General features: G+C 42.5%; 1 protein-coding gene across 2 annotated transcripts in view; it reads left to right on the top strand.

The window, feature by feature from the left end:
- The first annotated feature begins 6,127 nt into the window (after positions 1–6,127).
- The window catches only part of FRMPD4 (FERM and PDZ domain containing 4), a 1,388,782-nt gene continuing 1,367,757 nt past the window's right edge, over positions 6,128–27,152 (top strand). Inside the window, exon 1 of one of the 2 annotated variants that reach the window (XM_078657873.1) lies at positions 6,128–6,393. The gene's annotated coding sequence lies outside the window, so the exon portion shown is untranslated. The remainder of the gene's footprint in view (positions 6,394–27,152) is intronic. The other variant, XM_078657870.1, reaches the window with a different exon arrangement.

Raw genomic sequence — 27,152 nt, 5'->3', positions numbered from 1 at the left:
ACCTGCACTGGCTTCCAGTCAACAAGAGGATCACCTTCAAGCTCCTCACTCACACTCACAAAGCACTTCACATCGCCGGACCAGCATTCCTCAACAAGCGTCTCACCTTCTACACCCCGAATCACCAGCTTCGCTCCGCCGACCTCGCCCTCGCCACCGTCCCACGCATACACAGAACCACCACCGGTGGCAGATCCTTCTCCTACCTTGCCGCCAAGACGTGGAACATCCTCCACACCCATCTATGTCAGACCCAGGACCTGCCAACCTTCAGGAGACATCTCAAAACCTAGCTGTTCGAGCATTACCTGCTATACCCACCCTCCCCAGCACCTCGAGACCATTACGGTTGAGTAGTGCGCTATAAAAATTATTGATTGATTAAGGAATGGCGGGTGGCTAGGGAGTAAGAAAAATAGTTTTACTGAGCATTTATTTTTCTTTTTGTTTTTAATGAGATGTAGATATTGAGGTAGAATTTTTTTTGCCTTGAATTTTCTTGTGCATTTCTTTGGCTTCATTCTATTTTTATGTGTATTACAACATGTGTATTTATATTAGCATGTAATTTAGGTACTTATTTTATGATTTTTTAATCTTGAATAAATGCAAAAAAGATTGGGGTCGATTGGTTGATGTATATTTGATTTGGTGAACTGTGATAGATAGATTTTCCTCATATGCACAATCGCACATTTACCCTTTTTTTTTTTTTTTAAACTTTATTGATAGGAAGGAGTAGTAGGCACATATCAAAATTACATTTACAATTTCACGGTGTCATATTGTAACGTATCTGTGAACATTCTTAAGTATATTTTCGCACATTGTAGTCATATGTAGTACATTGGTTAATTACTACCGTCTTCCTGTCAGGCAATAAGAACAGTCCTATAATATAACATAGTAAATAAACATTCCCCCCCCCCCCAACCGGTGTCATCATTGCCGATATAGTTCCAATCGCCTCTTCTAGCAGCCCCTTCCTTGGTGCTTGCACTGTTACATAGTCTTAGTCAAGACACTACCCTTTTGTGCGTTCATCCCGCGAATGGCAGGCCCTCTATTCCACTCTTTCACTCCTCCTCCCCTTCCGAGCCCAGGTCATCTCCCTCTGGCAGTGGGTCACAGATCTCACCCCTATACACATTCCATGCTAGCCATATCTTGTTCCACTTGCGCGGTGCCGCGCGTAGGGTGTAGACTGCCCTCTCTGTGATCATCAGGATGTCCATACCTTTAGCCCATCTATTCGCTGTGGGGAGGTCTGGCGCGCCCCATCTTTGCGCTATATCGCGCTTGGCCACTGCCATGGCCAGTGTAGCCCAGATCAGTTCATATCGGCCTAGGTCATTGGGGTCCCAAATGCTTAGGAGGCACTTGCGAGGTTCCGGCAGTACGGAGACATTAAGTGCCTGTGAGATTGTGCGCATTATCTTCGTCCAGAATTCACGTATGTAAGGGCATTCCCATAGGGTGTGAAATAATGTCCCCTCCTCCCCGCAGCCTCTCAAGCAAAAGGGATGTGGCGCTCTCTGTATCTTGTGGAGTAGTGTCCTGGTGTAGTATATGCGGTGTAAAATTTTTAGTTGTACCAATCTGAACCTGCTCAAGATTCCTGCCTCCCTCGGGGAGGCCAGCGCCTCATTCCACTCATTTTCATCTACCTCGCCTATTTCCTCCTCCCACCTTTCTTTGAGTTTCAGCGTGGGGTCCTTCAAATTATTGATCAGTTTTTTATATGTGAGTGAGGTCGCGCTTTGGATCATGAAGTCTGTTAGTAGCCTGTCTTCTAGCGGGGAGGATTCTGGCAGAGTAGTATTTACTGGAATCGCACCCAGTAGTGCATGTCTAATTTGGACATAACGGAATGTTTCTGTGGGTCTGAGGTGATACTGCTGTTGTAGTTGTGGAAACGGTATTACTGTATCCTTGTCCCAAAGGTCCCCCACAGTGGAGATGCCTATGGAGTCCCAACGCTCAAAGCCCTTACATCCCCTAAGATTACCTAAAGATTTCGTGTCCCATAACGGTGTCATTCTAGTGATTTTTCCTGCCCATCCTAGGCGAGCCTGCGCTATGTGCCATAGGGTCGCTGTGTGTTTGGTTGGACCGACTAGATCCTTAAGTTGTTGTTTATTATAAAGTACTGAGAACAGGCATTCCTCCCCAAGTTGTGCCCAATCTGCTCGATAGGCCGGGTCTTCTCTCGGGGTGTGGATCCAGTAGTTTATTACTGCACATTTACACTTTTATAATTTGTCCGCAGTACACAATTAGGCCGATTACTATATTGGTCAGAAAGGCTCAGAACGGCATTTGGAGTATCCTAAACTGGGCTGGAACCTATGTTGCCGCCCAACTTGGAAACATTTCAGACTAACCCATTACGATGGAAAGGTAACCGGCGGTCAGTCCGAATTGGTTCCGATCGGCATTCGGAGAATCCGAGTCGGTTGGAGCCAAATCGTACTTCCCTATGGACTGCGTTTCCGACTGACGTATTACAATGTCGAATGCAGACAGCCTTTCTGAATCGGTCTGTCTGACACGAAAAGTCTATCGGAAACTGACTTTGGGGGCACGTAGAAGGCCCCCCTTCACTTGTAGGTCTCCGGTTGGGGCCCATGGGGGTACTCATGGTTCCACTCTTTCCAACCATGCACAATGTGGCAGGCACCATGGGGTGCCCATCACAGCGTGCAAGGTTCTCCTCAATCACCCTTTTCTTCCAATGGGAGCCTGTTTTGTCGTTCGGGACACAGGCTCCCTTTGACTTCAGGCTCCCATTGAAGTCAATGGCAGTCTGACTGAACAGTGTTCGGAAACATCGAAGCGGTCGGTCAGATTCGCCAAATTTGAGTCTATCGGAACCGATTCCGAAGAGAAGTCGGTCGGCAGAGTTTCCGACCAACATCGTAATAAGGCCCTATGTGTTTATGTGGAAAATCGCTGACCACAAATTTCAGATATTTAAAAAATATTATAAAACCTTTACTGTCACTATGAGCTCATGCAATAGAATATCCATGGTAAGCTTGTCCATTAGCTGACCCAGGATAGTTGAACACTCTACAGGTTAAGTTCATATGGTTGAAAAATGTAAAGCACAAATGATAACTTGTACTTTTGTTCTGCCTAATTGAACCAAGAGATCATCAGTTTACAAAACACTGACAGGTGCATTACCTCACAACAGCACAATATCTAGGGACAATGTGAGCTGTCTAAAAATAACTGTATAAATGTAAATGTAAATTTGTAAAGCATATTAAACCATAGGCATCAAAATGATGTAACCAGCAGGAGCATACAGGGGTGACCAGCAAAGGCAAGTATAGCTATAACAGTATACAATTGTTTGCCCAGATTCCTTTTGCTATACCGCACACTGAATCTGGTACAGCAGGCCTTGTAAGTGCATTTAAAAAGCACTTAAATATTTCCATAAACACCTAAAAACCACCTTTACCTGTCCCTGCCATCTTGCTGGGGTACAAGTTGTATTGAACATGTAATAAACTTTAAATGTTATGAATGTGTGATACGTGAATCTCAAATTGAAAACGCTGAAGTCGTGTGTCTGTGGGTGCACTTCTAAAATGTGGGATGAAATCCTGATGTAGGCACACCTGATTGGCTCCTAAGAGAGCACACGGATTCCATGTACTGTAGCGCTCACCTTGCCACACGGGTATGATAGAGTTGAATGCTAATCACTTCCTAAGTATATAACTCATCTTTCTGATAATTTTTGGGACAGGAATACATTTGCTTGAAGTGATTAGAAGATTGGGAGTATTAAACATTAGCTAATCACAGATTTTGCTCATTGTCAATTCAGTTTTATGAGGCCCGTTTGTCTCATAGGCTGTTAGGAAACCATTGTGATAAGAAGTGCTGCTGCCCTTGGACCAACAGTAATGAGGAACTACTGTGATGAGTTCACTGGATTGCCAAGTAGGTTCTCTTTAGTCTCTGTCTTTCAAGGGTCAGCAAAGTCAAATAGTCAACATGTACTCTTGGAGCGTGGTTTCTGGCAGAAGCCTTAGTTCAGCTAGCACGTGTATCACTCAATTGAAATATTTGTCCAATAAGTCTAATTCCTTTACAAAAAAGTTATAAGATGTTACTTCTTTTACAGAAATATGTTTAGTAACTTTAAGAAGTTACATGGCTTGGATACAATTTTACTAATTCACTCATGAGGCCTAATAAGGCTAATTCGACCTGGCTTGCTTGTGTAACCTTATTCGGGGCCTTGCCTGCCATTTCAGAGTGGACTATTCCCATGAGAAGAACAGTTAGTACTTATTTGCACAAGGCAGGCCTCTGTCTATAGTGGTTCTGTGGTGAAAAACAGTGTTTTGGAATGCTACCTAGATCAAGTTACAAGTAGTGTAAACTATTTGCAAGCATTCCTCCCATCACCTTGTGTGTGCTTTAACTCCTTTTTGACTCATCACTAACGCTAATGGTACAGAATACAGCAAAAGGTAAACAAAAAACAAAGTGCTGTGCACTAATACCACAATGTGATGGACATCCCATGAAGCCAATGGTTGAAGTTGGTTCAACCAAACAAGCTAATGGTCAAAGAAGGCAGAACCTAAGCCCTTTCAATATATTGTAAGCTTGATGGTGCCTTTTATGCTGGTAACAGTCAGCTCTAGCAGATAGCAAGATGTCAAGCAAGACCTCAAAGTGCGTCTAAGACAGCTCACACGTGCAAAGAGCTCAAATCATTTATAAATGTGCAGGATACAAATGCCAACTACATAACAAGAAAAAAGAACATCCTTCTAGTAGAATATCCTGATCACTGCCAGAAAGCACAGTGTACCTGCAGTGGCGCTTAACATGTCTGGTCGTACAGAGCCATTCACCGCCTACCTAAGTCTCTGTTGTATCTTCAGTGTACCCCTTTCTGCACTTGTGCCCTAGTTGTTTGAAGTGCGCTTCTGTGTCTTCTCCCAAGCGTTGCCTGTTCCTATCTGCAGCCACCTGGTCTACCTAATACTGCATAGTTCTTGATCTCTGTCTCCTGACACTTGTGTTGCGCCTTTCTTATGGCATTGTGATGTGAAGAACTGTGAATAATAGACGAGAACTAAATCTAGCAAAATGATCAAATCTCAGCACACTGAAAAAGAACACATTTAGTCCTGTGAATATCGCCTACTTTTTCATTAAAACGTGTCCTTGTTAAAGCACTCGCTGATTTTTTGTGTGAAAATCGATATCACATTAATTGGCATTTTTTGTTTGTTGGCATTTTTCATGTTTTGTTTTTTATTCATGTCATTGTTGCTGGATTTGGATGGCACACTAAAAACGTGTTATGTTATGTTGTGTTCTCGGTGTAAATAAATCTAGTTCATTGTCTGGAATTGATTACGATGCAAAAAACTTAATGGCATTTTTTGGCAGTTATGCTTTGGCCACTGTTGGTGCACCGGCACTCAGAGCATTTTATTAAACCGGGAATCTTTTAAACCCCCTCCTCTGCCTGCCTCTCAGGGGCTGCTTATTAATACGGCAGCGCTGCGTCTGGAAGGAGCGGAGCCGTATTGATGACACGAGTCAAGCCGTTGCTGAGGATGAGAGCAGGCAGAGGGAACCAGCAGGGCCTGTGTAATGCGAGCTCATCGGGGATGCACAGCGCGTTGCAGCATTAGGCATTCGGTTCGTGTTTCACCTAAATGCATGCTGTCTTCTCGAGAGGACGGGCAGGGGCTCTGCACCGGCTCATTCAAACTGAGCGGGGCGAGGGCAGAGCCAGCAGGGAGCAGGGGACCGGCTGGCATCTGGTGGAGAAAGGTTAAGCTGTCTGCTGCACCTCACGTCTGCGGACGCCGGATGCGCGGGTCGCGAGGCGGCTTGGGCAGGAAGGTGCGCGCGGAAGGGTCCCTGCTCGCGCCGTGGATTGCTACGCAGTAGCGGCACGCGGGACGCTGCAGCCCGGATGGAGCTCCGCCAAAACACCTCTCTACGCCACTGGCTCCGCTGACTGGGGTTTCTCCGGATAGAACCCGGGTCTCACCGGGGCTGGGAAAGACTGCATTTTGGAGACATGTTTTCAGTTTAATTTTCATTTTTTAATTTAAAAAGACGTGCCACTGGATGAATGGAGGTTTTGAAAAACAATGCCGTTTTTACACGCGGGCTTCGCGTCATTTTTGGAGCAAGAGAACAGCAGTGAAAAAAATGCGCGCTCATTTATATGTAAATGTACATTTTGTGTACCTCTGAACATGGCATGCTTATCCCATCCACGATGAGTGGTGGCGGTGGGATAGCTGTGCGGGAGGCGCTTATCACTGGGTGAGGTCCCTGCATCCACTTTGCTTCTGGAGATTTTGGAATACACTCAGCGATTACAATTCATCAAAGGTAAGTTATGAGGTGCAGTGCACGCCTGCCTTGAATTTTGTTGTATTTGTAATGAAGGTAGCTCTCAAAAAGGAGAGAAACTGAGCTGAGGGCGCCCTTACGAGTACCATGCCCCTTTGTGCTAATGTTGATAACGGTTACTTCGCTGCAATTTAAGTCTTTCTTATTTTTCCAACCGCTCCTCTTTTACGGAGCAACTTTCAGGAATGGTTATTGGGACTAGGGCAGCCCAGGTGTATATTGTTCATGTCACCCAAGAGATGGTTCTGTGTTGCTGGATGTAGACTTTGGGCAAATCACTTAATCTGCCCGTGCCTTAAAGAAAAAAATATGTGTAACATACATCTGCTTCTGTTGTAAAGCGCTCTAACACCCTCCGGCGAGGTTCGCGCTGTAAAAAACTGAATACACACGTGCACGCACGCACGCACACACGCACGGGATGCTAGGGTTATTAGACAAATGGCTTTTCACGGGTGCAAATCCTAGGAGGTATGGGGACATATTTCCTGGTGTGAATTCGGACGGTGTAAATGCTTTGCATTACTCCCAGGGAAAGGGCTAGGGTTCTCTGACAGGAACGTTCATAGGTATGTGCCAGAGCGACTCATCCTTCCATTGTAAATGCTGTTGTGTAAGTAGTACACCGGGTGCTAAATTTAGCTTGGCCAGCAAGTAAAACTCAGCATCTGAGAAGGCTCGGTAATGTAGCTACCGGTGCTTGGCACTAGACATGACTCTTATTCCATTCATAATATATAATGTGCTAGGGAGAGACGTCTCCGCACGCCAGGTATCACTTTAGCGGTTGCTTTTTACATGCAGGGTGCAGCACTTAATGTTTGCAAGTGGTTGCAAACGGTGGCCTCAGTCACTTGTTTGTATTTATTATTTTTGATCACCAGACTGTGATCCAAGAACAAGAGAGAGACATGCAGAAAAGGAAGAAAGTGAAGGAAGAAGATGAAGCTAGGAAAATAGTGTCAAAGGGAAAAGACAAGGAAGGAAAGGAACCTGCAAGAGTGAGAAAGAGACAGGAAGTGTAGGGTGGTTGAAGAAAGAGGCGAGAGATAGAATCAAGAAGAGGCAGCCTGGGCACTCATTAAGGTCGGCCTTCGGAGTGCAGTGGTGGGATCTAAAGGAAAAAAACCTTGGAACCCTGCACTTATGTTTTGACAAATTAGGTACAGGAAAGTGTTTTAAAGAGCATTTTAAGCCATTAGCTATGGGAGCTGACCTACGTGCGCTACTGCAATTTAAGACTCCCGCTGATGCCCCAGTGAAGTATGTCACCTTAGAAAAGATTACTGAAATGAAGAGTTGATGCCATAAGGTATTAGTAAAGCATATGTCCACTCTTTAAGACTCTTGGCTCTGAAATACCATGTTTATTGTTACCCAGCAGTACCCAATATATCAGCTGTAAAAGAATGAAAAGCTGAGTGGATCCGCTGGAATTGAAACCCTGTGATCATGAAGTCAGACATATTTCTGGTGTGAATGCATGAGTCAGCTAAGCCACCAGCCTGGCATGTTAGGGTGATACGAGAGTAGATATGTCTGCATGTGGATTTATATAGTGCACACTTAGCTTCCAAACAACAGTAATAAGGGGGTCACAGTAGAGTGGGGGGTACATCCAGGGTGAGGAATAAAGATTTTAAGGGGAAGAGGTTGAGGGGATCGAAGGCAAAGGGAATTTGGGCCGATAATTAGCTAGTAGCTAGGGTCCTAGAGAGCCCAAACTCTAATCTCTGTTGGTCGCTTGAAGTCTAGATGGTTTTTGCTCTCCTTGTGGCCTTCATCGGCTCTCTGCCTTGGAACATGTGTGGTGCCTGTCAGAGTCACTGCAAATCTGTGAGACCTTAGCTACAATTTAAATAATATTTCCTGGATTCACAGTTCCTCCCAGTTTATCCAGCAGCCTTACTGGGAAATTAGGATACCCGTTGAAAAACCAGCGACTAAAAAAATGAAGAGCTCCCAGAAGGCTTTTGCTTCGTAAATATTTAAGCAATGGATTAGCTCTCCTTAAGGCACAAAAGGCATCTTAACATGGGCTTACTAGCGCTGATGAGACAATGTTGTCTAGAACAGCGGCTCTTAACCTTTTGACTTTTCTGGACCCCCACTTAAATTTCACTGGAATACGGGGACCCCTACTGAGTCATCATTGGAAGTCAGTGACCCCTACCCAAGAAACATCAATGATTTGAACCTCAAAACAATGGATACAAAAATATAAAGAAGTATACACCAAGCAAATGCTCAAATATTGAAATGTTTTGTTTAATTGACAATCAACTATAGAAACAAACATTTTGCTTCACTATTTGTGTACTTTATTTACTTTAATGTATTCATTATAATAATATTTCATTTTGTAAAACAGTCACTGACCCCCTGAGTGTGCCTTGTGCCACCCCCTACACCCCACTCCGGGTTCCCCAGACCACAGGTTAAGAGCCACTTATCTAAACTTTGGGTGGCAGAAGAATGCCGCTACCACTGAAGCTTAGTTCCTTTGTATGCCATTGGTCATGTAGCTGTGGCAGAGAAAGCTGGCATCTGCAGTAGGACCTCCATGTTGATAGGCCAATTATTTAGCAGAAAGGAAAACAGTGTTATCAAAGCTCATGGAATGTTGCCTGTGCTTTCACCATATCTGACATGGCATAGAGCAGAGGGCCCTCCCACTGCACTGCATTGTCTATGTACCACTGCTGGTAGCGTGCAGTGGAAGTGCGTGCTCAGTAAAGCGGATACTGATGACCCCGCCACCAGTGACCCTTTAACCTTGCCTTCTGGAGGCAGTCGGCGTCCTATCAGAGTGCTTCAGACACATGACTGCCTTGATGAGAACACATTGGCTGAGTGCGAATTGTGGCGAAACTGAGCTGATGGAAGAATATTGATAAAGGAAATTATAGCACAAAGTATTAATAAATAATGTGGGTGCAGAGCGTCAAAACAAATTGCAATTCCCCGTTCAGTATATGACACTCATAAAACAAACCAGTGCAGCTGCTGTCCCATTATTATGACTAAAACGTTAGTTCATTAGACACATTTTCATATAAAATTACTAATACAGAAAAATATCAGCTTCTCCAAAACCGTTCCCTCCTTTTTATTTAGCAACAATTTTTGAATGTTTTCGCCAACAAAAGCAACAACTGGAGTTTGTAACAGCAACACAAATTAAAAAACTTTTAGTACAAACAATGTCGCAGCTATTCAGTCAAGCAGAGGCAAATGAGTAACCTACTTACAATTACACAAGCCTTGATTTCAGTGCTTGTGCTACCCAATGTTTTCTATTTTTGAGACCGAGTCACATTTTCTATAGCAATCTTCTGGACTTAGGATCTGGCACATAGGACAGCAACTGACTAGGCCACTAAATTTGTGAGTTGTAACAAAAGAAGTACTGACACTTCTTTCTTTCAACTTAATTCGAATTTTAAGTAGGTACCTGAAACCTTATTAGTTTATTTAAGTTTTGTTTATTTATGTGTATACCGCTAGCTCACCATATAAATGCAGGATCCACTTCACAGTTCAAAAACATGTTACTGCTGATCTTACCAGTTTGTACTTATGAGGAATTTGATCTGCCAGTTTCAGTTCCTTAGCAATATTCCTTTTCTCGTCTTGATTTGGTATTGGTGACCTCCTCCTCGCTAATTCTGGTTTTAAAAACCTCATGTGTCTTTACCCGGAGAAGACTAGGGTGTTAAATGCCGTTAATAGGTCTTTTATGCTGCAGTTACTACAGAATACAACAGTATTTGTGAAGTAAAGCAAAACTCAGCAATAACAAATGTCTTGTACTCACATTGGAATCCATAGTCTGTCCATCAATTTCAGAATCAAGCCTGAAATGTGGAATGGTCCCCAATTAGCTGCGAGATCTCATTCTGCTCTTCACAAATGGCCAGGGAGAAATCAATTGCATGTCAGAATATTGCTTGATTTATACGTACAGTCAATACACCTATGTGTGTAATTAGATATATTATATCCAAACTTACCTATCTTTACTTACCATCACAATATTCTGACAGTCGATATTACGGCAGCAATATTTTAGCAGGTTGGTATTTAAATGTTGATCTTGACAGTAAGCCCACTAACTCCAGCAAAACTCCAAATGCACAAAACACATGGTTATTTATTATGGTAGCTTACTGATGGACAGTAGTGTCACTGAAGGTCTGTTTTAAAATGAATTGAAATCCAATCAATGTCCGCATCAAAAAATTCTTCCTTCCACATTGTATAAGGCTCGTTTAACAGATCTCAGAGTTTTCATATACATTTTGCCTGTTACACTTTACTATCTGTCTTCTCTGCTTCCACTGCAACAATCATTCAAAGATTTGCTGCTGTTCAATGCGAAATACATATTGAAATTCAAATGAGTTTTATACTGTAATCTGCTTATATAGTATAATCTTGGGTTGGGAATTTCCTTAAAGTCCCTTCTATAGTCAACAATCCCTTTAATCCTCTTCAGTGACTGCATTTCATCAATTTTCCTCCTTTAACAACGAAATAGTCTTCTTGTAACCACAGCTACATACAACATGTAATCTATATTACTGTATGTTTATTTAATTAAAAAACACCATAACAGGGATAATTAAAGAAGTGTGTTGGTAATCTCTTGCACTGGCTTCAGCACATTTTCCTAAAATACAACGGGAGGGTTGTCAGACAAAAGTATGTGTGTGTGAGTGTTTGTGTGTGTTGGTGTGTATGTGTGTGTGTACGTGTGTGTGTGTAGAGGACCAGGGGAGGGTTACGTGTTCCTCTGCCTGTGTGTATGTATTGATGATTCTATATGCTCGTATATGTGTCTATGTGTGTTTGTGCCTGATTGTCTGTGTGTTTCTGCACGATTGTGCATTTGTCAGTGTGTGCATATCTGATTATGTTCTTGTGTATGTTTACATTTCTGTATTTCTGCACCTCAGTGCATTTTCCGTAAATATATGTTGGTTTAAGCGTGTCTGTGTTTATGCAATTCTATTCCATTCCATTATAAAAGTGAGCCTGTGTGAGTATTACCTTTTTAATTAAAAATGAGGACTCCAAGGTCTATTAAGATAAATACAAAAACTCCTCGTCCTTTGGTGGACTGAGACTAAGAACATAAATATAGGTAATTGGTGGCAGGCAAACTTCATTTTATGTCTCTTTTGTGTGATACCTTAACTTGAAGGTCGGGGAGTAGCAGCATCTTTGTAAAACTAGTTTGAGGGTTCATTGATGGATACTGCTCAGCCCCATCTCCTCCACTCCTACTTTTTACTCAATTTGTTCTCTTGGAGATGAATTGTAGCAGCAAAACTGAGAGCTCTTGTAGCATTTTATCTATATTCCCATCTTCTTTCTTTCTTTCTTTCTTTTCCTTTCTTCCTACAGATTCCAAGGTTCAATTAGTTATGGCCAGTGATAAATGGGTTTCAGAGTGACTCAAGCAGACAAATAACAGAAAAGAATATTTCTAGATAGAAATTGGCTAACTACGACCATACTGACTGGGTGACCTTTGGGCTTCCTTTAGCAACTCTTGACCAGCATTAACCCCTCCCATGCTGGTGACGAACCCCAGCCGTCACGCTCCGCAGTGCTCGTGTTCGGATGACGGCTGGGGTGCGTCACGGCCCGCCCTGTTCTTTTGTTTACCGCACAGCGGTAAAATCGCGGCTGCAGCGAAGGGGTTAAATATCCATATCTAGGCAGGGTGAAGGGACAATGTTAACTATGATTACATTGTTACTGGTCCTCGGGCGTGGAAAAACTATCTATGACAACTAATATTGTGGATCGCAACATAGTTATCCACTTCTGTGATTTCCTGTAGTGTGGTGAGAATTAGCACCAAACAGTGTGTGAGAAGACATAAGGATGTGCCCTGAACCTAACTTTTAGTTTGCTGCTTAGATGCAGTCACTAGGACTTCCAGTGACTGCATGTAAATTCCCTCTATTATGCTGACTGAACGTTTTGTTCGATGACAAGTGGGGGAGAGGATGTAGCCTAACGGCTAGGGCAGTCATGCTCGAAGCTGGGGAACCGGGTTCAAGTCTTGCCAGGGATCCTCAACTTCCTGTGTTTCTGGGCAAATCGCTTAATTTCACCATGCCTAAAAAAAGAGTAAACATTAATATGTCTGTCTGTAACGCAAATGGTGCTCATATAAAGTGCTCTGATACATATGGGTCTAGTTCACCCTATATATAAAAAAAAAATGTGCTTTACGGCTGTGCCTATGCAGAAGCGGTTGCTCAGTAACTCCCAGAAGATTATTCCAACTTAAGTTTCTGTAACAAATTAATGGGAATAGTAAGAGTGCTGAACAAAGATTCAGTGTAGCAAAGATTTTTGTGAGAAAGAACAAGCACAAATCTGACATTGTGCGGTAATCGCAAAGATAAAGATTTGACAGAGACAAAACCCCACCATAGCCATGCACATGGTGAAGACACATGACATCGTTTTCCGCGAATCATAAGTCCGATACCTGTGAAAATGCTATCTATTAATTTTCAGACCCTGTTATCCAGAGGCTAAGGGGCTTCATTAGAGTTTGGTGGATGAAATACTCCATCTCAAACGTGGCGGATATCGAGTTCACTATCTATCAAGCACAGTGAAGCTTACGGCACTTACAATGTTGCGGTGGGATATCTGGCACGTTTTTACTGAGCATTCCATTGTCAAACTTAAAATAAGGCTTTAAGTCATTATGTGGTGCATCCGTACAATAACATCAACCAACAACGCCTGCTGTCCTACAACCACTGACAGGATCCTGTGGGAGAGTGTGCTCCTTGGTCCTTTGGCATCAGCACTTGTTTTCCACTTGATGTTCTCTTATGGTAAGGTGAACCCTGGAACGTGCCATGGACATCAATTGGGGGCGCTAGAGGTAGGAGCTGCAACTCCTTGCTTGTCAATCCATTCAATCAGCATTTGTATAACAGGCTGTTATTCCATTTTGCTAAGGTTGCATTGCGTTGTGCACTAATTCTTCCATAAGTAGAGACAATGAGACAAATAAAGTGGGCTAATTTTGAAACAATGTTTAAAAAAAATAATCAAAATAGATCAATTTTTTTAAACTCGAGCAATTTCAAACACATTCTTCCTATGCGTAACAATTTAAAAAATCATTAAATAAGAGGCTAACCAGCACAATTTAAGAAAAAAAGGAGCAAAGATGACTGCTGCAGTCCTGAAGTGATCAAAGCGGGCCTTCCTCCAGTTTTACATGTTAATTGGATTTAGGACAGGTTGGTTATTGACATATGCCGTGCGAAAGTCTGAATATTGAAGGAAGGGAATTGGTGTGCTTTGGCAGTGTCAGTCCCCAAAACAGCCTCATTAGAGTTACATTTTCTCCATCTAACTGCTCACCAACTTGGCACGGCCATGTGGGGAAGGATGGATCTATTAGTTATCAGCAATTCAGCATTATGGAGGTAAGTGTAAGCCAGCGGGATAAAACAGGTCCCAAACTACCTGGGCTAAGCAGTCAAAAAAAGAATGCATGACTGTTGTTTTTTTTTTAATTAATTTTTTTAGAGATGACTAGCTTACCCGTCGCGCGTTGCTGCGATCTCCGAAGAATGGAAATTCAAGGAAACTCGTTATGATAACATTCAATTTACATTCTGTCATTTTTATTGAAACGTATTCATTTTAATATGGAAAACATTTCAAAGTGTTGTTTTAATTCTATTTATTTATTCGAGTGCTTGTGGATACACAATTTTTTGTTTTTCCGTCTGGTGCGTACATCAGTATTCGAAAGATTATGAGGGCCCTGGGGGGCCGATATTTACAAAAAAGTTTATGCCAGAAACCTTTGCGAGAGTGTACTCAACAACTTCCCAAAGTTTCCTGGCGATCGGATGAATGCTGTTTTAATTCTATTTATTTATTCGAGTGCTTATGGATACACGTTTTTTTGTTTTTCCGTCTTGTGCGTACATTAGTATTCAAAAGATTATGAGTGCCCTGGGGGGGGGGGGCGATATTTAAAACATTTTTATGCCCGAAACTTTCTCGGGAGAGTACTCAACAACTTCCCAAAATTTCATGGCGATCGGATGAATGGTGTTTTAATTCTATTTATTTATACGAGTGCTTGTGGATTCACGATTTATTGTTTTTCCATCTGGTGCGTACATCAGTATTCGAAAGATTATGAGGGCCCTGGGGGTCCGATATTTAAAAAAATTGTTACCCCAGAAACATTCGCAGGAGTGTACTCAACAACTTCCCAAAGTTTCATGCCGATCAGATGAATGGTGTAGTAATGCATAAAGGACAAACAGACAGACAGACATTCATTCGTTTTTATATATATAGATGAGAATTTACTTCACTGCTTTTTTCACCATCATGTACCGTACTAAGCGAAGTAGGAATCCTATATCACGTGTAACATATTAAGCAAGTGGTGCATTTTTAGTTCTATTTTTGAATTATGCAGTTGTAACATATCAATAAACATTACAGTATGATTTCTAAAATGATAATACAATTCTCATCTGCTAAGTGACTGCACCTTCTTTAAAATACATGAAACCTGCACCTACAAGCTCTATGGAACCTGAGGCATAGCTCTATTGTGAGAAACCTGGGCATGTCAAATCTTTGTGAGATGAAGGATAGCTCAGCTCTCCGAAGCTTAAGCTAGTCACATCTGTGCAGTCCGATGGGTGAAGCTGTTTGAAGCTGGAGCGTTTGATAACTGTGTAACAATAGGGTTGCTACTATCTAAGGTTCAAGGCTATTAGGTCCAGTAATGATCGTTCTGTGTGAGTAATGAGCTTGTAAGAGCTAGTTCACCACAGGGATAATTCTACAGTTTGATGGTTGAGCCTATAAAGTCTGTTTAGCAAAATGAAACATTCTGCTGTCTGAAACCTGAGCCTGTAACATTTTTGGAACTTGGTGAGAAGCTCTCCTTCAGCTTGTGACATCCATGTTAAAGGAGCTGAGAGGTAGCACTGCTGTCAGGGGATTGAGCCGGTACAATCTCTATAAATGGTTGGATAGCACTGCTGTCTAAAGCTTTGATCTGTAATATCTGTTTATCCGTAGATATAGAACTTTAGTGCCATTACAATGCCCTCCAACAATTTCTGTGGTCAGGCATGGCAGGCTATAATTTGATTTGATATATGTAGCCATATCTAGACATACAATCAATTTACTCATGTCTTTGATGTCTGCACTGAAGTCATGTCCTGCCTGTGTTCTTGGCATATCATGAAAGTTAATTTATGGGTGTCAACTAACTGAAACTTTTACCTGTTTTAGTAACTTTATTGTAATGTTAATGATCTTGCACTTGTACTTTATGTTACTTGGGTGATGTAAATATCACTAATGTCCGCAAATGCATGGTTCATGCGACATCACTTCCTGTGATGCAATGGGCAATAGATCAGGTGTTGTCCTTTCTTGTGATGTCATCAGGGACATCTGATGTCGAAACCTCTGCCTCTGACCCTTTGGTAAATCTACGCTGTAGCAAATCCAACTTTTCTGCATTGTCAGCCCTGTTTTTTCAATTCTTTTGCCTTTTTCTGGATTTTATTTTTGCTGTTTGTTTTAATTCTGCATACTGTGGTGCTGTGCCTAAGCCCCAGTGTATGTTCTTCCCCTACTTTAAACATGTACACATTTGCCTATTCCAGACTGACATATTTAACTTGCTTATAAGTCCTTAGTATATGGTATGGAAAATAAACCCAGGGCGTGGAAGGTAAATGCCACCAGTGGATTGCAGCACCTATTGTACTATTCCCAGAGTGGGGCTCTAAAACATAACTTCAGACACACCATATGTATCCTGACCTCAGCAGCTGAAAAAAACTTCTGTCTAATCAAAATAACCCATTCTGACAGGCAGGAGACCCTGGCCTTAAATATTATTAAGTCACCCCTAAGTACACCTTGTTGTCCACAAGATAGGGTGACTGATATTTAAAAGTGGAATATGTGAGAAATTCAAGTCAGCATGTTCCTTCAGTGACTAGTCCTCAAAAGCTATTTTTACTGGCAAGGCTGTGCTTCAATTCTAGAAAATGTCAAATGAAAGATTATAAATATTAATTTGAAACGTTTCAGAGAAAATGGCCAGAATAGTAATTAAAAGTCTATTTTCATATTTATTAAAATTCCAATTCATTGATGACGTTTGATTTTTAATACTTGTTTAGAAAAGTACCTATTAGGAAGTGACATTTTCTGTGTCCAAAGCTTCTAGAGGCTAGTTTGCATTAGCATGCCAGCATCTGCCCAATCAGTGCTTGATCTTTATAAGGTGTGAAAACTGAAACTAGAGCAGGGCAATTGCTTAGGTCTGGTGACAGGTTGGCTGGGTGTGAGGCATGCAATATCTATCAGCTCAGAAAGGACAGCTGTGAAGGGTGCAGGAGCTTCATTAACTTGAAAGAGACAGAAGTGAAGCTTCCCAATTCTTAGTTTAGCTTAAAGCAAGACCAAGAGGAGGGCAAGCCTTTGTTGCCCAGTCCCATGTTAGTCAGCCTGGCACCATTTCAATGGGAGGGTAGCTGTCCCCATGCCAGATTGGTTTGAACATAGGTGAGGGGACTCCTCATTTCCCTGACCACTCCCCTGGGTGGACACAAGGGCTCTGTAGAAGGGTGGAAAGGCTTTCAGATCATGAATTTTAAGAGTGAGGTGTCCTCTGGGATTATTTGCAGTATGGGAAATAGAAATGTGGGAAGGGTCCACTGGGAATGTTTACCCCATTTGTTAGGTGGGAGCCAGGAGTCACCCCCATCCACTAACTAGTGCCAAATATAAATGTGACTCCTCAAGGAACCCTCCTCAGAGAACTTTCTGGAGCTGTGGAAGATAAAGAGAGAACTGAACCCTCATTGCTGTAACCAGAGATGAGCTCTGAAAGACTGGATCTGCTCCTTCTTGTACACCGAAAAAAGAAGTGAACTCCAAGGTTCAGGGTGCTAACCTCCTATGTGGCTATAGGGACACAAAAACTTGAAACAACACTTTTTACAAGTAGTAGTCTGAACTGGACTTACACTTGTTTCTGCTCAGGGTCTTTTCTGGGCCAAGCCCTATGCCCTACGCCCTAACAGCCTCCACTGAAGTCTGGGAGCCGTAGCTGAAGAGTTGAGGAAGAAAGGACTTACCCCTGCATGGTTTTGGGGATTAGAACAATTCTGACTTTCAGCCACCAGAGTACCAGCAGCAACCACTAGAGCCGACTCAGCAAAGTCGCAAATTCGCTGGGCTGAAGAAACAGGTTTGTTGTGCTTGAAGCTTCTCTGCAGCAGCAAATCACTTTCTGTGGGCTATTGGCGAGAGGGTATGTGACTTTGTGTAGCCTTCACTGGATATAACCAGCGGCCTTGTCCCCCTTGAAGTAAAGGGCTTTGATTTTAGAAAATATATACCAACAAGAAAATCTGTTCCAGCTGAAGGCTTCAAAAGAATCCTGGTGATAGTTGGACCTCACCATACAGGAAATAAAAATGTCTCTATCTCTGACTTTTTCCTACCTAAATGAATGGCTTTCAGCAGGATCTCGTCCAACATCTATCTAACCTTGCATTGACTTAGTTGGGTACAGAATGCTGCCTTGCCCCATTGAAAAGCTTTTCCCTCCATTTTGCATAAGTCCCCAGATATAATCCTTGACCACGCTATCCCACTTGATGCATCCGTCCTCAGGACCCATCACGATCCGCCTCAAATTTCACCTAGATCCTGAACTAACATGACCATAGGCTATCATTGGTGCTTTTTTGGTGCAATTTTCACTTAAAACGTAAAAAACATATATCCCCAGTCTCATTGATAGGATTTTTGCAATTTTGTTTATTACATTTTACTCCATTCTCATAAATTTGAGTGGGATTTTTTTAGTTTGTATATCTACTTTATTACTGTTTTGGTACTGCATAAATACTTTCTATATTACCCCAAGTTAAGCCTGACTGCTCTGTGCCATACCTACCTCATTGTTTCCTCTTTCTAAGAGTGCTGCATTCTTCAGCACTCTTAGAAAGAGCAAAATGCTTCTGAGAATTGTTTTTGTTTAGGAAGATGGCCTGTCCTGCACAAAAACCTATCCTGTCTATGACACATGCTTCCCTCACGGATGTATGACATTACAACGCATGCTTTTACATCGCATGCTTTTACAACGTGGTTTTTACAACGCATACCATTACAACGCATTGTGCTTTTAGGCGCTGGATAGTGAATTGTTTAATTTACTATTCCAACTCCAGTCCCCGTGGATAGTAGGGAAGGTGTTGGATAGTACATTAAACACATTCCCTATCCTAGAGCGCCCCCCAGCGCAATGCGTTGTAATGGTTTGCGTTGTAAAAGTTGCGTCGTAAAGGCACTGCGTGGTAAAAGTTGCGTTGTAAAGGTTGTTTACCTTCCCTCACACTACTGCAGAAGGGTACCAGCATTGGTGCAAGGCAGTACATTGTCCGTCAGCACACGGAGACAACAGGAATGTGCACCATATAATACAAATTATGGTGCATTCCTTCCCTCTCCCTTACAGACTATGCAGCACAGTAAGCCGTCTTGCTGCATTGTGGTTCGTGAAAGTATGAATAATCTGGCCTCTAGTTGGGATGTAATGTGGAGCCAGTTTTCTCAGGTAGCATACATTTTCACTCCAGTATGCTTTATGTATAACACAGAGAGTTTAAAATTGCATTCTGTATTCCACTGAAAAGCAATTAAGAGCGTTCAGTGGTGGCTTGATTATTTCTCTCTGTGTAAGTGCAAACACATTTTGGCTGCCAAGTTCTGTAATATTTAAAGCTGTGGTTAATTTTTTTTTTGAAGACCAATGTGGATCACTTTAAAGTAGTCCAGGCATGCTGTCACCAAGACTCACTTTGTTTCTACTATGATCTCCCAGGGGGATTTGAAGGATTATAACCGTATAGTCTTAAGTGGAGGAGGCAAGGGAAGAATCAAAAATGATCTCTGGATTTCTCAAGTTTTCAAGAGCAGTTTCAAGGGAGTCAATTGCAGGGGCCCTCCTTTCCCATGATTTAGGATTTTTGATTTGGCTCCGCTTAAAGAGAAGAAGATTTGTTTAATTCAGCGGTGAATGTGTTTGAGGCAATCTCAGCCGCGGCCCGTGGAGGGAGTTACGGTGGGGCAGGAAGGTGGGGCGGGGGAGGGGCAGGGTGGGGGTGCTAAAAACCGGAGTGTGGATAATTGGAGTAAGTAAACAATTTAATTAATAAAACGAATTTCGTAGCGCGCTCTGCCTCGCATTTTGCGACGCAGGGCGCGCTACGAAATTCATTTTATTTATTAAATTGTTTAGTTACCTCCAATTATCCATACTCCGGTTTTTAGCATCCCCCACCCTGCCCCTCCCCCGCCCCGCCCCGCCTTCCTGCCCACCGTAACTCCCTCCACGGGCCGCGGCTGGGCACTCTAATACAATGACCATCTTCTCTGGATTGTTACAATAAGTGTATTTCTATCTGTGTATTTATGTTTCTGCCTGTTTTGCAAGGAGGGTTAATTAAAGTACATGTCTTTAAGCATGTGTACCCTAAAATAGCTCATAAATACATTGCTATTAATTGCAGATTATTTTTGATGTATTGATTATTTATAGCACTTAAAATAAAGGGTCTTACGGTGCACTGAATAAAAGGTGTTTTTATTACCCAGACACATTCAATTAAATTATCGACTTTGGAAAGATAAAACGTTAAGTTAGCCGATGTCTGTGTGTTTAACTAGAGAGCTACATAAATGAATCCTGGTTGATGTAGTGGAAAATAGGGACATGTATTTTCAGTTCTACGAGGTATCACCCTGTGAAGGAAAGTACTGTAACAATGTAAGTCATTATTTTAAACTTTCATTTCATATAGTGTAAGATAGGCTGCTGCAAAATGCCAAAAAGATTTAGGTTTAAGATTTTAAAAAGTGCTTTTGAAATATGTATTTTAGTAATATGCATACTGTACCTAGTTCAAACATGTTTTTTTATACCTGCCCATTTAAAGAAAACACTCCAGAACTCATCTAGTAACACCATTGCAAAACCTCTCAAAAAGAATAAATCTTTGCCATCAATTAAATCCAAAACTGGCTTCCAAACAGCCTTATAATTGCAGATTAACAAACTGCACACATTTACATTTATTTCAGGCAGCAGGCATCCTGGTGAGAAGGCATGTTTCTTGTTTAGCTGTCTGTCCCACACTCGGCTTCACTTCACATGAGACGTCCTTCCTTCCACTTCAGCGAGGCATCTCAACTGCAGAAACCAACTGTACTTTCATGAAAAGACGTGGAATTGTTTTGGTTATACTTAAAAAGTATACCCCTGATGCAACCCATAAGTTCAAGTTTCACTTATGTTGGCTACACCTGTTGGAGCTGTGTGTTACAGGGCAGATGTTGGTGGTGTTAACGTGGGATTTCTGGTCTGTTATTATCTTACCAGATCCCAGCTCAGATCGACTGGATCGTTGGTACCTGTCATTGAGTAAAAGGCAATCAACTACTAGGTTAATCAATTAAGATCTTAAACCACTCTAAAGAACCACTGACTACAAATAAGTTTAAAGATTTATTATAAAGCCAAAAGTATCTGAAGATACAAACATCTCAGAATAAGATTCAAAAGATATACAGGTATCAATATGAAAAGGAACTCTCGGAATGCTCTCAATCGGCAAAAGGAAATGATCAAGAATATCTCAAATATCATGAGAGTTGCAAGTATCGCTATAAGTTGCAACTTAAGAGTCATTTACAGAAAGGAAAATTCAGATTAGTCTGTCCCTACACTAGACTAAGTGACATCCCTACTTAACAAGATCTTTACCTAAAAAGGTGTCAGCTGTGGTGACTTCCAAAGAAGATCACGCACTTCTCTTAGTCTTCTTGGTGAATCGCTCTCTTAAGTTCAATCTATCTGCCTACCCATCCGCTTTCTTAGGCTCCCCAGATCATCTGCTCTGACTCTTCCCCGGGGTGCTGTCCCTAATACGAAATCACATTTCCAATAGGAACGCCCCTAGAGACGCCCCTCACGTGGTATCGGTTCTGGCGGCAAATTCCATGCTGGTGCTCCTCTGGACCCTTCATTAAAGTTGACCTTGCTTCCCAGGCTTCTTCTCCGCTGGTCTGTACCCCCCAGGAAATTCCTGAAGCCTCCTCCAGGCCTGTGCCAGGCGTCTCTGAACAAAGCCCATTCATCACCAAACTGATTAGGACTCCTCGCACCTGCAAATAGACAGTTCTACTGTGGGCCCCAAATTACGGCCTCTACCATATCTGTAAGTCGTAAACTATGTCTACGTTTGTGCTCTGTGCGATCTCTCCTAACGAGCACATGCAGATCAAAGAAGCAACTTTATCTATTCAGGCCTACTAAATTACATGAAACAGGCCTCAGCACTCTGAAAACATTTAATTTCTTTGTTTAAACAGTATTCTAACTAACACACATTTCTATAAAGTAACACATCTATATAAAACCTATATTTCAATTCTATGATTAATAATACTTTGCAAAACAATGTTATGTCCACGTCTCATGTCAGTGTAGCAGCACTTATACGTTTTACTGTGAATTGCCATGGGCCTACACATTTTCAATGGTTTGCAGAGTTTCGTTTCTCCTTCTCATAGTCACTTGACATGAAGAACATGGGGTTTCACATCATCCTAACGTTACTACATTAGTTTCCACACATATATATATTTCTATTTTGATTAAAACACTTTTATCATTTTCACTCTATGAATATAACACTCTGGTGCAATCTATATTTAAACTAATACTACGTGCTTGTAAATATGGTGCACTTATACATTTTTTCCAGATTTGCGCTCTCTCAATCCCCCTTTGATGACTTCCAGTAGTCATCATAATCGCAACACCCTCATTTAGGTATAGATCGTCAAACTGAAGTCGTTGCAATATTCCCTCGTTTCATCTCTTCTAGAGCCCTCAGACTCCTGTACTGATTCTCCTGCATCGCAGCTAATCTTCTCCCCTGTTCTCGCATGGATTTCTGCAACCTGTTTGCTCTATACCATTTGTACAGTCGCACCCATACCCACAAAGTGATTACACAAATCACTATTATGATGATAGGTTTCAGTATGTACCAAACGAAACCCTTTCCCAGGTTGGCAAACCAACCACCAACCTTTCCCATTCCTTGTCCTACTTTTTCCCACACATTTACCTGCTCCAAATCCTCAATCTCACGATGAATCGAAGTAATGTTTCGTATGTACTTCTCTAGAGGTTTTGAATTGTCTGGAATGTAAGTGCAACATTCCTGGACCTTCAAAGCCTTACAGACTCCGCCCTCTTTGGCTAACAGAACGTCTAGAGCAAGTCGATTCTGAAGAACCATTGCTCCTATCGATTGCATCTCACCCTCTACCAGCATTAAGGATCTAGCAGTGCTGGCAGATAATCTATCTACGACTGTTGCCAACCTTCTAATTTTGATGTCATTCAGTATTAACCCTAAAAGAGGAAATGCAGCTCCAAATATGTCTCCAATTACTTCAGAGCTTGCATCTCTCCTTCCTCTTGCTTGAGCTCCTCCCTTTTTGTATTCTAATTCTTCAGTATGATATATTTTCGGGAAGACAATCGCCAAATAACATGATCCATACCAATTATCTGGTAGTTTCACATATGCATTTCTTCCACAGACAAAATATACATTGGGGATCACCTGCATCTCCTTCAAGAAGTCCTTAGAATAGTATTCTAACTGGAAAGCATGTTCACAACTGACTTCTCCCACAAACACATTCTCGTAATAGGTTTGACCCCTATGTATACATAGTTTCCCTTTCTTCTCTCGATCTAATGCTATTGGACCACTGCTATCCTTGCTCTTGTGTGCTCTCTCTTCTTCAGTCCAATCTGTTTCCCATTGACCTGAAGTCTTTAGAATCTTTTGTCTCCTGTATCGAGTATCCACCTGCCTTATAAACTTTTTCTCAATTTCTGACACTGAACAAGTCAAATTATTCCTTCGAGCATGTGAAGTATCTAATGTTCTCCATGGTAGGACAAATTTCTGTAACCTGTCCTCACTCTTGTAATAATCCCACTTATTAAGATGTTTAAAATTTGGCACCTCTGGTAAAACGGAATCAAAGTTCGATAAGTAATACTCGAACCCATCCCGTTCATAAAATATGCTCAGCAGCAAACTACATGTGATTCCATAAGTCAATGGAAGATGGTGGTATCTAATACCCTCGTCTACCGATGCTGGCAATTTCATGCAGACGTAGCAATTCTTCGCCTCCATGACATCAACATATTCATACAGCAGTTTAGCATAAGCATTTGACTTAAAATTCCCCTGGGATTCATCAGTGTGTAATCTCTTAACCTCAGCATCTAACAAAACCTTCTCCTTCTCTGTGTTAACCCTACTTTGTGCAGCAGTAGTAGGCTTCTGTGTCGATACTCTTTTTGCTTCTTCTCTTGCCTTTGTTTCGTTTTCATGTCCCACTACATATGATATAGTAACTACTAAAGCTATAAGAAAAATCACTACCACTAAAAGTGTGCCTACTATGCATTTTGCCCTGCGGTTCGGGTTGCCAGCCTCCATGATCTCAAAACAGTGTAGCTCTAATTTTCGTTCTCAGCCAAAGTCTTTTGCTGGACTCCAGTGTCTCTGTTCTTTGCACAATGTCTCTCTTTGAACCACAAAGTCTCTCCTTGAACCACACCTGGAAGTTGACAATTCTCTCCGCAAGAACAGTCTCTAAGTTCTGTAGCAATAGACAACCCTAGCCCTTCTCCATCTACTAAAAGGGAAGTCCCTAATTCTTTCTTCTTCTACTCGGCGCTAGGTTATCTTTCAATCTGTATGTACAAAGTTCTTTACAAAGTCTTTAATAGTCCGAGACTATGCGTGTTCCAAGGACTTCCACCACTCGCTCGAATATCTCCATACGAAGAAGGATTCCCTCAAGTATTGGACACCTTGAACAGCAACATGGAAATTCAACTGTCTCAAAAATCAATTTTCTTATTCCGCTCAAGAGAGGAGGATAGACGATGTTGAGTGTCAGCAGTCTTTCGACCTCCAATCCTGGTAGCAAGAACCTTATTTCCACTGTGATGATTGGGTCAGTTCTGGTCAGGGTCACTTCTCTCACCCTCCCAGTTCTGCGTCCCGCTGAGGACATCTGCAGCGAGGTAGGTCCACTCAGGAGTAGCGTATCTTCTGCTAGGCACTCGCACTCTCCTTGATCTCCTTGGACCTTCCTGTTCCTGATCTTGCGCACTTTCTTCTGGATCTGAGTCTTCGGATATAGGAGCAAGAGTTCTTTCTGAAGTCAGCTTCAAGTTCGGCCTTTGTTTTCTTTCGGGCCAACTAACTTCTCCACGTCTTGTTCTACTACTTCTTGTCCTCACACTTTGTTCTTGATCACTCTGGTACTGGTCTGTGTCTGAGTCGTAGTCACAGCAACTTTCTCCTTCAGTGGCAACTTCAGTTTCACTGCCGTCCTGCCTTTCTTCTTCTAGATCTGTTGCACTCCCAACTTCTTCAGACACCCCCACAGCTTGACTGATCCCCTCTTGTGATTCTTCTTCCACTATTGGATTTTCGTCTGCGAGAGGAGCTGTTTCTTCTAAGGGTGCTGGAACTCTTCGAGTATGGGATGCGTGGATCCAATTAGGCAGTCCTCCGCACTTTACAGCAGTGCTCGTCACCAGGATCACCTGATAGGGTCCCTTCCAGCGCACGTCTAAACAATTCTTCCGGACGTGCTTCTTCACCAGGACCCAATCTCCCGGGCACAGGAATGAATGGCGTCAGACAACCCTTTGCAATAATCCAGGATCAGGTCATCTGTTATGTTCACTAATGCTGCAGTTGGGACAGAAGGAAGTCTCATTGCCCTCCCCATCAGCACCTCGTGTGGAGAGAGACCTGTCCTCCTGTCGGGTGTGCTGCGCATGCTCATAAGCACTAAAGGAAGAGCATCAGGCCAACTCAAGGAAGTTGATGAACACACTTTAGCTAATCGACATTTCAGTGTCCCATTTATCTGCTCCACGACACCTGAGGCCTCTGGTCGATAGCTACAATGCAATTTCTGATCAATGTTCAATGCAGAGCAAAGCATTTTCACAATTTCGCTGTTAAAATGAGTTCCTCTGTCCGATTCCAGAGAGGCAGGCACCCCGAAGCGCGGTATCAACTCTCTAAGCAACAACTTTGCTACTGTGAGTGTATCGCACCTGCGTGTAGGGTATGCTTCAACCCATCTGGAAAATAGGCAAACAATCACCAGAACATACCTAAGGCGGTTGACTTTTGGCATCTCAATAAAGTCCAATTGCATTCTGTTGAAAGGCCCCCCAGACCTCCCAATGTGACTCAGTGTAACTGGTGTTCTTTTCCCTATGTTCAACTGCTGACAAGTAACGCATCGTTTACACACTGCTTCTGCTGCAATCCTAAACTTAGGGCAGTACCATGTTTGCCTGAATACCCTCAACATGGCATCCCTTCCCAAATGTACTGGACCATGTATCTGTCGTGCCATGGGACTCGCTAACTCCTCAGGTAACACTGCCCTTCCATCTGCTGAAACCCAAAAATCCATTTCGCTTCTTACACAACCTGCTGTTTCCCATGCCAGTTTCTCTGATTCTGGTGCATTCTCTTGCATTACTCTTAAATCCTCCCAAGTGTCTACAGTTTCTAACATCATACTCAGTTCTGTTTTCTCCTGAGCCACATCTATTTCCACTTTCGTGAAAGAATATCCATGCTCCGCACAATAGCGGGCAACCTCATCGGCATACCTGTTTCCCTGTGACACAAAATCGGTATTTTTTGTATGAGCTACGCATTTTACAATAGCTATTGCGGCTGGACCCTGTAATGCTTCCAACAACAGCCGCACAAATTCTCCATTTCGTATTGGCGAACCAGAGGAGGTCATGTAACCTCTCTGAGACCACAATTGCCCGAAATCATGAACGACACCGAAACCATATTGGCTATCAGTATATATGGTGACCCTATTTTTATTACCTGCTATACAGGCACGGGTTAATGCAATGATTTCTGCTACCTGTGCGGAGTGTACTCCTTCCAGGCAAGCCGCTTCCACAACTCCAGTAATGGTGCAAACAGCATAAGCTGCTCTCAACCGACCAGTATCGTCTCTTAAACATGAGCCATCAACAAAGTAAATTTCATCAGGGTCGATCAATGGCTCATCCACAATATCTAGTCTGGGCTTCGTGCATAGTTCAGTCACATCAAGGCAATCGTGATCTTCACATTCTTCGCCTTCTATATCATTGGGAAGTGGCATCAACGTAGCAGGATTCAAGACAGAGCACCTCTTAAGGGTCACGTTCTCAGCAGCAAGAATAACTTGCTCATAGCGCGTGAGCCTACTATTGGTCAAGTGCTGTGTCTTGGTCCGGGTCATTAACAATTCCACAGAATGAGGTACATACACCACTAACTGGTGTCCCATCACTATGCTTTCACAACGTTCAATGCTGACACCCGTTGCAGCAACGGATTTGAGACATCCGGGCAACGCTGCGGCTACCGGATCTAAAGTAGCCGAAAAATATGCAACTGGTCTACGGCCATTTCCATGGACTTGGACAAGAACTGACAAAGCACATCCCTCTCTCTCACAGCAGTAAAGTG

Source organism: Lissotriton helveticus, chromosome 8 (genome assembly GCF_964261635.1).
Source record: "Lissotriton helveticus chromosome 8, aLisHel1.1, whole genome shotgun sequence".
Classification (NCBI taxonomy): domain Eukaryota; kingdom Metazoa; phylum Chordata; class Amphibia; order Caudata; family Salamandridae; genus Lissotriton; species Lissotriton helveticus.
Note: the sequence above shows the minus strand (reverse complement) of the source record. Positions and strands in the feature narration are given on the sequence as shown.